We start from the raw sequence: 12,104 nt of genomic DNA, 5'->3' as shown, positions 1-12,104 counted from the left end.
TTGGGTGTCGCGGCCGTCCGTATCTCGTTTAAAAAAAAAAAAAAAAAAAAGAAAAAACCCACCCTACCCCCCCCAAAAAAGCCTGAGCAAGAGGCGGGGCGAGGCGCGCGGAGGCGCAAGTTTGTCCAAATCTGCCTAGCAACCGGGGTGGGCGGGAAAAGCGTCCCGAGGAGGTGACGGTTGGTGGCGCGCGCGCCACCCCGGGAGTCCCGCGCCGCCGGGCGGCACGGGGAGGGGAGGGGAGGGGAAGGAGGGAGGGGGGAAAGAGAGGGAGGGAGGGAGCCCGGCGCGAGGCGGGTCTCCCTGCGCGCGCAGCCCCCTCCTCCCTCCCTCCCTCCCTCCTCCTGTCAGTGGCCACCTGAGGGAGCCGCCTCCCCTCCCCCCACGGCCCCAGTCCGGCCCGGGCCCCGCTGAGGAGGAGGAGGCGGCTCTGAGGGGGCTGAGGAGAGTGAGTGACATCCCCACACCCCCCCGTAGCCCCTGGGGACCGGGGGGGGGGGAACGGGACGCTCGGGGAGGGAGAGGGGGGGGACACACCCCGAAGGGGCGAGGGGAAGGGGGCAGCGGGGCTGAGGGGAAGGGGCGAGTGAGGAGGCGAGGAAGGAGGGCGGGGGGGAGGGGAGAAGGCGAGGAGGAGGAGGGGGACGGGGGTCGCTACGCGGGTGGGGGGGTCGCGGACCGGCGGAGGAGGAGGAGGAGGGAGGGGTGGTTGTGAGGTACGGCCGCCCCCCCCCCCCCTCTCCCGGGGGTACGGGCGCCCCCGCGGGCGGCGGGGACGGGGCGGTAGGGCCCGGGCAGGGCGGGGGAGGGGAAGGCCCGGAGGGACGCTGGGGAATTGGCCTGAGGAAGACCGGGCCTGGGAGGGGCGCTCACCAACCGGGGACGGGGGGGGGTGAAGGGGGAGGGAAAAAAGGGGGGGGGGGTAAAAAAAAAAAAAGGGGGGGGGGGTGGGGAAGTACCAGCGGAGGGTGGGCAAGGCTGAGGGGGTGCCAGGGAGGAGCGAAGAGTGCATCCTGGGAGTTGCCCGATAGGCACAGCTACCAGAGCATGTCAGCAAAGCCAGATTATTAGTCCCAGAGACTTGGGAAGGCGGGGGAGGGGAAGTGGGGGAGGGGAGGGAACTACCGATGCTAAAGATGGGGCATCCGGGAAAGAACTTGGGGCCACCGGGCCGGGCTGGGTGTAGCCAGCTGCGGAGCAGGCGGGGAAGGGGGTATGCCGGGGGGAGAGGCCGGCGGCTGGCGAGGGAAGGGTGCTGCTAGGAACGGAGGGCAGCTTTTTTGGTAATGAAGGTACCAGGACTCCTGAGAGAAGCCTCAGTGGTGCGTGCTTCGGGGGGAACAAGACGTCCACTGCAAGAGAAAGTGGTACTCCAGAAATGGACAAAGTTCTGTCACGGGGCAGCAAAAAACCGAGGGTCTGCCGTGGATGAGGCGTCCCTGGGAAGAAAGGGTGAATGCAGGCAGGGTGAGGCCACTTACGGAGGGGACCTGCTAAGCAGGAACAAAAAAACTGGTTGCTTGCTGGAGAGTGCCAGATGGGTTGAATTCACGACAGGACTTAAGATGGAGGTGTTTTGTGGGGCTGATGCCAAAGAGGAGTCCTTATACCCCTGTGTCTAGATGTGTGGAGGTTACGTGCGCAAAGATTGAGAACCAGGCTCATTTTCCCGAATTTGAAAACACGACTATTGCGTTTGCCTCGATCGCTTTCTTTTTCTGGCGGTGTTTTATCTCTGTACTACTTGGGGGGGGGATTTAGTTTGTACGCAAGACAAGCTCTATTCAAAATAAAGTTATATCCTGTCTGTGGTCTACCACCTTCTCCTCACCCCCAGCTATCTGCCATGTTTCACAGAACATATCTAGAGGGCTTCTTAAAAATCTAATTAATTATTAATTTTCTATCTGTCTTCCACTTTTTTCCCCGTCTTTGTGATAAGTGTGGTGAAAAGCTAGAGAGAGTGTAAGGGAGTATACGTACGAGCTGTGTACTCTGTGGCAGTTGCTATAGGTAAAAGAATATTGTCAGTTTAAGTATTTAGAAGTAACTAACTTTACAAATCTTGACTTTTCACAGCATTTTAGGAGCAAATTCCAAACAGCAAAAAAGTGTAAGGGAAGAAAAAGCTTTTCTTTTTGCCTTAACTTGAGAAGGACCCTTATAAATGCAACTCCTAAAAAACTTAGAAATCGGTGGTACAAATACTTATTTGAACTAGCTGAGTACAAAGCACTATTAAATGCAAAGAAAATTCTGTGAAATACTTCAGTATTTTCATGACTGTACCAAGCACGAAGTTTTAAGAAAGAAAACGTGTTTTTAGTGGGCAGTCTTCTTTTAAGCTGTAGATTGAGCTTTTCTTCTAATCTCAATGGTACAGATGACTTCTTTTTTTTTCAGACTTTCTCAGGAGTTTAATGACATCTCTTACATGAACCTGAGCATGCATACTGTTCAAACAGTGACTAAATCTTCCAGAGAGTAGAACAGATGATGTTACCACACAAATACAGCTGAAATTACGCCTGTGTACCAGTGGCCCCTAAATCCTGCTGTCCAATGGGCTACTATCTGAAGCAAGAAAAATGCTGCAGGCTATTTCATGTTCTCCCAGTTGGCTTCATTTTAAACATCTTAATTTCCTGTTGCCATGAGCAATTTCAGAGGGTCTTGCAGGAAGAAACTTGTCTGTAAGCAACGAGTTGGGGACTACAAAAAAAAAATTTGTTTAAAAAAGTACACAAACACACTAGCTTTGCTTTCGAAAGCTACTTGAAGAATGTGAATTAGCTTTCATCCAAAGTTAATTACCCAGTTTCTATCATGGCAGACTTGAGTGCTTCAAGGATTGTGTATAAGAGGCAGAACCGCTGAATGTTCACCTTACTGCAGCGAAAAATAAAAGGCCATTGCTAGATTTAGGTCTTTTATCTTGATAAGAGTTCAGCTGTTTGGGCCAAAGGGAGATCGACTGCTTTCCAACCTGGTATCTTCAGCTTGAATTTAGGGAGTCTGTTGAGTCTCTAGAGAAACTGGCTTGCGTGTTGTCACAGTTTCCCAAAGGCAGGTAGGGAATTTAAAAGTAATAGTGGTGACTTACTCAGTGGGTCACAGCCACATTTTTAGCAGCACTCCTGAGGGAACAGGAGAGACAACCCTAAAATGTCTCGTAGTAGTGTACTGCTGTGGAATGAGGACTCAGAGCTTTTTTACTGCTAAGGCTGGAATGAACTGGAACAGTGAATTACAAATTACAGTTTTCAAAACTTTTGGACCACTTGCATCCCTTGACATACATGTTTCCACTTCAGGAACTGAGCAGTATCAGTGAGCCACAGCCATAGTCTGAAATATCTCTATGGCATTCTTGCTCAGAAGAAAACTCTTCAGGAAGATATGTGAAAAGTATTTACCTGTTCTGGCTTGCTGGTCGGTCCTCTGTTCCTTGCAGAACGCTGGGGTTCGATCTCACCTATGTTTCTGGGCTGACTCAAGAGTACCTAGTTTCACAGTTTTGGTGTGCAACCAAAAATATTAATGGATGTTGCAGCCAAAGAACAATGAGAGAAGACACACTATAAGACTACCCCTTTTGCTGACTAATTCCCTTTTCTTTGGAGCAAGCTGGCGTGTGTATTTTTTGAATACTTACCAGTGTGGTTAGTAGCCCAGGTCTGAAAACTGATGGCATTTGAGCTGCCATACTATGTACATACAGGCAGGCTGGCCATTGAAGAGCATCGGAGAGTATCTCCAGAGGCCAGCGGTCTTACCTGTTTGGTTGGTTACCTATAGAGATGCCCTAAGTTACTTTCAGAATAGGATAATAAATATTTTTACCCCAGACAAATAAATCGCATCAACCAAATCCATTGACCCATCTTAAGCACAGGAGAAAATACTACTCTCTGCAGCAGAGTTAGAAGGGGAAGCTTAAAATCAGCATGGAGAGGAGGATGAGAACCACTGCTGTATGACTGAATCCTCCCAGCCTTTTCACTTGAGTCGTTACTTTTAATCAAATAGGTTTTTAGATTTGCAAAATAAGCAAATGAATGCCGGCTGTGAAGGATACTCTGGAAAACACAATTTCCCTAGAAACAGGTACATGGACATGTATGAGCTATTGTGTCTTTATCATAGTTTCATTTTACAACAGGTTCGTTATGTCAGCCGTGACATCAGTTCACCCTTTAGCTTCCATGGCTTAGGACAGATCTATACCTTGCTGCAAGTGAATAATCAGGGTGTTAGTGCCAAGCTGAAATATTGGAACAGTACCTGCAGCGTTTGCTTTTTGGTTGCCTGGCATAGTAAAGCAGTGGCCTTACGCTCATGGAGCTACCAGAGGTATTCTCAGGATTTTTCCATCTTTTTATTGTTGTTTTTGCAGCCTGTGGTGCAACTTTCTCTTTGTCAGAAAACTCCATCTTCTAATCCACCGCCCCTACTAATAGTCTCCTTTAAGTTTATGCAACTGAACCCACTTGCCCGGCTGGTACAACATGGATGTTCCAAGGAGGCTGGAGAAAACGAGAGGAGGATGGTTGTTGGTATTTGGTGACTGGGTATCTGGGCTTTGTGTCCAGAGGACCCCGACCAAACAGCTTCACAGTCGGGGAACAAACAGACTTGGCATCATGACTGCCAGTATAAAATCAGGCAGTCTTTTTTCCTAGCTATTAGATTTCACCATTTTTTCAATGTACATGCATATAATTACTGATAAATTACAAACATATTTTTAATTTATAAATAAGTATCTCTAAAGAGCATCTGAGCCCAAGTGCAGTTGCCTTGGTTCCGATGCGCAGACCAGTTAAACTATCCTTCAACAATTGATTTATATAACTGAAATAGCTAGGGAAGTGAGAAACTTCCTTCCTTTTAGGATACAATGCCAAGGATGTCAAATCTCCAGGGAGCCTGATGATAAGAATTGGGCTGTCCTTTTTTTGCAGTTATTAAACAAGTATATGATTATTCATTAGAGCACTGAAACCGTGGAATGCAGTTCTGTGGCACTCTCTCTCCTCCCTCTTGGTTGCGTGTGCCTCTGCACCCGGCAGACCCAGAGCAAGGCTCGGTAAGTGGTGATGGAGGACCAGCCTCCTCTTCAAAGGAAAACAAAGGGTGCTTCAGCTTTTGGTGACACAGATGTGATTTTCTCCCTGAGAGCCATCTCTTAGCAGTGCATTGGGAGCGGCACGTAACCAGTAGCAGTGTCTGATGTAACCAGTAGCAGTATCTGATGGCTGTGAGGGATCTCCCCCACTGCCTTTTCTCAGTGGAAGTATTTGGATTTATTGTCCAGGACAGATTTCAGATTGGAAAACAGCTTACCAAAGTCTGCCCGTTGGCACAACTAAGCGTTCTTCTCTTCTTCCTCAACTGATTCTTGTTCCTATTGGACAGCCTGTATTTTCTAACATAAAGACTAGGGGACACCACATATGCAATTTGTGAAGTACTATTGAAATAGAAGATTATTTTGGAAGAAGAAAACCCCCTAATCTTGGTCTTCCAATAAAAGCTCTATGTTAATTCTCTGAAGGTGGTCTCAGCAACTAACGCAATGAACGTGCTGAGATTTATAGTTTAGGACTTCCATAAACTGTAAGCAAGAAGGGGTAGTTGCTTTATGAATACTTTTCCCTTGAAATCTGCCTGAAGAAATAAGACCAGTCATGACTGATCCCATCAATCCTAAATTTAGAAATGAATCTAATTTATAAGCCTTGCTTTTCAGCAGGAAAGCAGGTTATGGAACTGACCTAGTATAGTGCTGTTGGGGGAAGAAAGGCAACTTCATAGAACTGAAGTTAGAATTAGCAGTCGGTTAGGGGAAAAGACTGGCGTTTTTTATGTGCTGATAATAAACATCTTATTACCACAAGGAACAATGTTAATAAATGCTTACAGTAAACATGGTATAAGACTCTTACAATCCTTGTGAAACTACAGAGGTTTTCAAAACGCAGCATACTCCAATAACAATCTGCCTAGTCGACTTTATTTAGATCAGTAAAACCTGGCTGTGCTTTCTCAGACCTTTGGCTTTACATCAATGTGCCCGTGATTGCTTGTAACCTAACTTTATAGCAAGGCTCTGCTGGTATCTTGCAAATAACACAGTCAAGTCCTTGAGAATTACAGGTAACAAAGGACTCGGAGTATTCATCTTTTACAAATAACAACATGAGTTACAGCAAACTGAGGTCATGTTGAACTGTCACACTTTCATTCACCAATGAAAGTTTAAAAGAAAGTTGTTCGAGAGGTACAGATAATTTGCGTGGCATGCTACATGATTTTAATAAATTTAATTATAATCAAGGAGATGATTTTGAAGCGAAATTGCACAGTTGTCTTTGGATGCAATGCAAGTTTCAATGCAATGCTGATCTCTGGGTGGATGCCTTGAGAAACCAGGAACAACTGGGCACTCCCTTTCACAGCTCTAAGTAGAATGCTCAGTTTTATTGAAGGCACAGTATTCTGCATGTGTTTTGCTCCAAGTTCCTACTTTTTGCTCTTTATCTACCTTTTATTGCAGTCCCTTTTAAACCAGGATTGTACTAAGTTCATTTCTTCTCTGTTGCAAGATTTCTGCATTTGATTTCAGTTCTCTGCCTGGCTCCCTCCAAGGCTACCTTGATTTTGGTCCTGGAGATAATCGGTGTGCTAAGGTTAATCACAGTCTGAAATTTAACCTCTCATGCTGATCACCTCGCTCGATGTTTTTGTCTGTAGCCAACCAGTAGTCCCACTCTTTGGGGTGAGAAGGGCTTTACTTGCAGTAAAAAAAGAAGTTAAACCTGAAGCTAATTCAGTTAAAAGATGATTTTATACACAACCAGCCTCAGTGTTCGTACACAGTACGGGTTTTAGCAACAGGGAGAGGATGAATCTTTTGCCTGTCTGCATATTTAAATAAATCTAAAGGAAGAGTAACCTGACAATGTTTTGGAGGATCTCGTACCCATTTTCATCAAAACTGTATCACCATCAACTCTTTATTTCTCAGTTACCCCATCCTTAAGGATCTTTAGTCAGAACTTGTCTGTTAAACCACAGAGAACTGTCGATGTCATGGCATCCACAGAGACAGATATCTGATTGTGTGAGCATTAATCTCCGTTAGGAATCTAGTCTGATGCTGGATTGAGAGAATAAACTACTGGGAATTGCTCAAATACAGCTGTGGAATTTAGGTGGAGTTCTTCAGGCTGCAACTACAAACCCGTTTACCTTGTGAAAGACATTCCCTACACGCTCTGAAACCCTTAGTTTGCAGGGTCTGAACTGTAAAAACAAATCCTTCCTGAATCAGGCTTTTCTGTGTCCAGTTTGCCAACTGGTAAACACCGACTGGGGGGTTGTTCAAATCTGATTAATAACGATGTATTACTAACAATGACAACCCGGAGTCAGTAACAACCACCTCCTGCAATTTCCAGGACATTTTGGCAGATAAACACAAATCCTACTTGAAAATACTTTTGAACCCTTTCAGTTTTAAGTTTGATAACCTAAAAATTCACAACTTGGCTGAGCAGCACAATCTGGCTTTCAAAATCAAAATCTTTGGTACAGTTCCTGAAAATGGCACCGTAGCCCTGTGCAGGGGCATCTCACATGTGTCAGAGAGAGAGAGCATAGTTTTAATCATGGCATCTACGATACTGTACGACTTTCAGATCTGCTGCTTAATCTTCTTGAGAAAGAAACCATTTCAGCCCAAAGTATACCAGGCAGCCTAACTGGTCCCCTCAAGGATAGAAGCTCGTTTTCTAGAAAATGGGGTAGCTACAAATAGAGCTTTTGGTCGCTTCTCTTCCACAATTGGTAAAAACTATTCGTTATTGAGGTCATATTTATATTTCCCCCATTACCTCTAATTTGGAGGGCAGTAAGGACCAAAACACTCTCCACGCCAGAGGAAATGCCGAACACGTTTTAATTCTAAGAGTACTTCATAACAACTGTGGTGCGTCAGCTCTCTTTTCTCCTGCCTTTGCTGCTTAGGGTTTCAGCGTATATGGACACAGATACTAGTGTGAATTAGTAATTTAAATATTTTTTTAATCAGGAGTCAACAAAAAATTATACACAACTGGAAGTGTTCATTACTGCACTCGGGAAGCAGTTCATGTTTAAAATTACACAGTTTAATAGCACAGCGGTCCTGCAGCACTCAGAGTGCCCCCACCCTGAGAAGCCTACCAGTTAGAGGCGGCAAAATGCAGTGTGCGTGTGTGTAAGATGAGAGGAAATTAGCAGATAATAATAAAATCATCTGATCGCATACGTGGACCGTGGCACAACCCTGTTTTCATTTAAAAAGGACAGTGTTAAGTGATCAGCAGTCCAGCTGATGCAGAACAAGCCGCTGCTGGTTGGCAGACTTCTCGTAAGCAGATTCCCCCAGTGCCGAGTATCCCATAGTCTGTTCTGGAAAAGGATTCCACGCTAGAGAAGAGACTCACAGGCCGAGCCTTATCTCTGGCACAAAATGATGAAAACAGTGAGGTTCATGAGGGCCCTGGTTTTCTTTTGGTGTATCGCACTTACAGGCTGCAGATGTGAGAGTTAAAAATAGGCTGGCAGGTCCAGATGAAAAAGATTCTTGGGAATATTCAGTGATTGATAAAATCAGCAGGAAGGGAGCCTGAGGTGGTGTGCACCCACTGATTCGAGCTCCTGCTTCTCATAGGACTGTTTGTGGTGGTTAAAACTTACAGAAAGTCCAATTATACAGGAACTCTGTAGAGTTTACTGCAACTAGATAATTCTTCTTTTAATTAGGGACAAGTACTGATGAGCCACGTGACAATGATCAGTAAACAAAGCAAGAGGTGCTTGTTTACAGCCATTCCCTCAAGTAATGGCTCTGTGGGTCTGACTCACTGTTTGCCAGCAAAACATTTGTGTCCGAAGTTGCAGATCACAAGATGAACTGAAGTGATCTGAGACAATCTGTGGTGGACCAGTTTTCGTTTCAGGAGGTTGAGATGTTCTTTTGCAGATCTTTAAATAACAGCAATGCTGGGTGAACTTTGTTCTCTCCCACTTCCGAGCAAAATCGATAGTCCATGAAGCGCTTGTTGAATTGGAGCAAAGCTCCTAATGTATCCTCTTCCAACCATAAAAGTGCTTATTAGAGACAAGGTCAGATAATATCACACTGAAGGCACCATCTTGGGCCAAGCAGTATTTGCATACGTCTGCTGCTTTCCCCATTTCCTCAGCAACTTAGAGATCTTTAATTTCTTTCAGTTCCAGAAAGATTAATTTTCATTTCTATTTAGGGTCATTCACCTCACTGTTTAAATCATGGAATTTTGACTGTTTCCAATCTCATGTCCTGCTTTGCTGCAGAAAACGTTTCACATTTAAGTGTTACTCCCAGTGGGTGGGAGACAGGCAAACAGACCTGGCAGTACAGATTATATAGTGACCCTGAAGTGCCTGAGTCTTCTTGTCAAAAAGCACCAGTTTACCATCTCATGCTATTCCTGAACTACTTAGCAGAAATTCTGTCTCGAGCAGCTGGTGGGAGCTGCAACTTGCACTTGCATGAAAATAGTTTCACCAGAAAATAAGTAAAGGACCATCTCTTGGTCTCAAGCCTGTGGAATTCCTTTCATCCTTAGCATAAGCCATCTTAAAATCGTATTCTTAAGATTCTGAGCACTATTGCAGCATGCTTACAGTTTTATCCTTTTAACTATTTAAGGATGTAGTCTGTTAATTTCAAACTCATAGGCAGCGGAGTAAAAGATTAAAAAAACCACCATCTTTTACAAGGTGCTGGGGTATGATTTTTTTTAAAAAATAGAGGATTGCAGTGTCAGACTCCAGGTCAACACAGCAGTAGCCCCTAGCTTATCTTCTGAACAGCGGAAATTGGGTGAACATGACCCATACAGACGCTGATCTGAAGCAGCTTTCAGAAATATCTGTGCTCCTGATTTCTTGGTCCTCTAAGACCATCAAGTGACTTTAGAGTCTCTACCTTTACTAAAACACATATCGGCTATTGAGCTTAAGAACTTGTTTAGCCTGTTTAGTATGCCAATATTAGCATGTTCCCATGCGTCTTACCTCTGACATCTGCTGTTGGTTGCAGGAGGATGACCAAGTCTACCAGATCTGGCTTGAGCTTTACTTCTTGTTCTTTGACCTACATTCATGTGCATTGAGAAAAGGCTTAATCTAATTTTTCATTCTTCCTTTAGGGACACTTGTGAATTTTGCCTAAATTGTTGGGGTTTTTTTCTCACATCCCAATACCAAATTCTGCTATTGTTGCAACAAAATTAATGTCCTAGTGTATGCTATATTAGGTGGTATTTTTATGAAGAGTGTAGATCGTGTAGTATTAAAATATACAGAAAGGATGAAGTATTTGATCCATATTATCTATGGACTTCACATTTGGAATGCGGGAAATACTCTGGAGGAAGAAATTTATAGTTGGACTTTGTGGCTCCAGCAAAATTTTGCTTCTGTGGTGAGATGTTCAGCTTTAAAGTAGAATCTAGGCTACATAACATCAGTTTTGGTTATCGGAACAAATATTTACGCAGCTTTCTGGGTTTATGCCACATTCTTAAATGAAAATCATGTGCAAGTAAGTATTCAAGGCAATTTGCTAGGTTGGATCTCTGTAATACACCTTTACAAAAATGGAAAAGACTGATACAAACAAACGAAGTGGGTGCCTGCTGCGCAAAGGCTGATGGGGACGGCTTCCCTCCGGAGCCACCCAGGCAGAGCCAGTCCAGGCACCAAGGCACCAGGGAGTGTCATTAGCACGGTGCAGCTGATGCCCTCCGCTGAACAGTGTCACCTTAGTGACACACCCAAGACAGCCAGCTGAATTCCAGCTTTTCTTCTCCCATTTGGCCACCGCAGACATGGTGCTCTGCTTTGCGCTTAATTGAGTAGCTTTAGTCAAGGCCCAGGTGAGAAATGGTGAGGTAATACTGTTCTGGTATTGCTTTACTTACTGTGCATCGTCTGATTCATAACAAGGAAAAGATCTGCAAAAGTATAGCTGTTTGCTTACATAAATAGCTTCTCTAATTTTGAACTATTGGATTTTAATTTAAATGTAGTATTTAATTCAGATTAAAATCCAATAATGTTAATAATATAATGTTGCCTATTTTAATAAAGGTGTAATATGGTGATGCGTAGCACCCAAGTATTTAGTTAGAAGGTACAGAGTCCCAAAAAAGAGTATATTCAGATTAAGGGTGCACTGACACTTGGCTGTGAAAATTTTAGGTGCTATTTTAAATACTGGCAAATACTCTCTACCTGGCAAAGATGTATATATATTAAAACAGGGATACCATTTATTAATTACTGTTTCAGGTGTCTGGTTTGCCTTGTTTGGACTGAAGTAGTGTCAGTTTCACTTTCTTTCTGAACACAAGATGGAACATACCCACAGAATTCCTCCCCAAATCCCAACTCTTTCAAAGCCTGACAGATACAGGTAGATTAATTAGCTTTTTTCCTTAATTTGCTGCGGTTTCGTGGAACTTTCCTCCTGCAAGCAGCTTAGGACTAGTTTCACTTCAGCAGTTGACATAAACATGTTGTGAACAAGTTACTTCATGGCACATATGTATTTCTAGGAATAAACAATTCTGCGGTATCGGTGTTTCTCTTGCTGATAGAGCCACTGACTTGCCACAGATGATTGTGATTGAAATAACATCGGCTTGTGTCTCTATTAAGCAATTACAAGACTAATGTGCCTTCCAGGTGACTCAGTCCCTCTTGATGCTACACCTGGACCATCCCCCAGCAAGATCTTGTTGCTAAAATTTGAATTGTGCCCTCAGAGAGAAGCCAGTCTTTATTAAAAAATAAAAAAATCAGTCACTGGTCTTAAACCACACACAGTTCTAAAGTAATTACTAAATAATCACTCACTTGGATGTTTTCAGTAAGCTGATCAAACAGAAAAAAGCATTCTCTTCAGTCTGCGGTAGTATTTCTGTGCATCACATTTGAAGGACTGTAGACAGGGTGGTTTGGTTTTCTAGGCTTACAGTTACCTGCCCCGTAACAGCTAAAACTGA

General features: G+C 44.2%; 1 protein-coding gene across 2 annotated transcripts in view; it reads left to right on the top strand.

Annotated features, from left to right (window-relative positions):
• The first annotated feature begins 341 nt into the window (after positions 1 to 341).
• The window catches only part of GATAD2A (GATA zinc finger domain containing 2A), a 68,228-nt gene continuing 56,465 nt past the window's right edge, over positions 342 to 12,104 (top strand). For both annotated transcript variants that reach the window (XM_075037835.1, XM_075037832.1), the window contains exon 1: positions 342 to 448. The gene's annotated coding sequence lies outside the window, so the exon portion shown is untranslated. The remainder of the gene's footprint in view (positions 449 to 12,104) is intronic.

This window comes from Buteo buteo, chromosome 10 (assembly GCF_964188355.1).
Source record: "Buteo buteo chromosome 10, bButBut1.hap1.1, whole genome shotgun sequence".
Classification (NCBI taxonomy): Eukaryota; Metazoa; Chordata; class Aves; order Accipitriformes; family Accipitridae; genus Buteo; species Buteo buteo.
The sequence above is the reverse complement of the archived record's forward strand: the minus strand, read 5'-3'. Positions and strand labels throughout refer to the sequence as shown.